The sequence below is a fragment of the Chionomys nivalis genome, chromosome 13, assembly GCF_950005125.1.
Source record: "Chionomys nivalis chromosome 13, mChiNiv1.1, whole genome shotgun sequence".
NCBI classification, from domain to species: domain Eukaryota; kingdom Metazoa; phylum Chordata; class Mammalia; order Rodentia; family Cricetidae; genus Chionomys; species Chionomys nivalis.
This window is the reverse complement of record NC_080098.1, coordinates 11,890,159-11,890,822: the sequence shown is the minus strand read 5'-3', so window position 1 is coordinate 11,890,822 and position 664 is coordinate 11,890,159. Positions and strand designations below refer to the sequence as shown.

Genomic DNA, 664 nt, shown 5'->3' with positions numbered 1-664 from the left:
GTAGAAAAAGTAATAGAGTAAAAAAATAAGCCATGTAAAGATGGAATATATAGAGAGAATCTGAATTATGTATATTATTGTATTTTCTTTGAGTTTTTTGATGTGAAGGAGCCAAGTACAGAGAGACATTTCATTGTATGGGCTGCTAAGCTAAACCAACCTATATATTTTAAAGGTATCTTGACTTCAGAATTTGAGTCTAAGGATTTGTTGCTTTGGAAAAGGTGTTCTTCTTTTGTTTCCACAGAGGATGAGAACCTGTGGAATTCTTCCAGAGTAACGTGGTTTTATGGACCAAGATCCCCCTAAAAGGTCACTGTGAATACCTCCAAAAATAGTTCTTCCAACAAAAAGCAGGAAGTAGTTTGGAAAGGACTATGACCATATTTTCAAATAATGTTTATAAATGTTTGTTTACATTTAAAGGGGGATTTGCTATAGAGATTTGCATTGGTATGGATCTTGGTGATACAAATTTAAGGTCAATCTTGTTATATGTATAATTCTGCTCTTGATTAAGGTATTGTGTTTGTGCAGCTCATTTAAAAATATAATGTAGTGCTCGCTTCGGCAGCACATATACTAAAATTGGAACGATACAGAGAAGATTAGCATGGCCCTGCGCAAGGATGACACGCAAATTCGTGAAGCGTTCCATATTTTT

General features: G+C 34.5%; 1 non-coding gene across 1 annotated transcript; it reads left to right on the top strand.

Annotated features, from left to right (window-relative positions):
* Positions 1 to 558: 558 nt before the first annotated feature.
* LOC130886289 (U6 spliceosomal RNA) lies at positions 559 to 664 on the top strand. Its single transcript, XR_009058262.1, has one exon. It is a non-coding gene; the product is annotated as a U6 spliceosomal RNA (small nuclear RNA).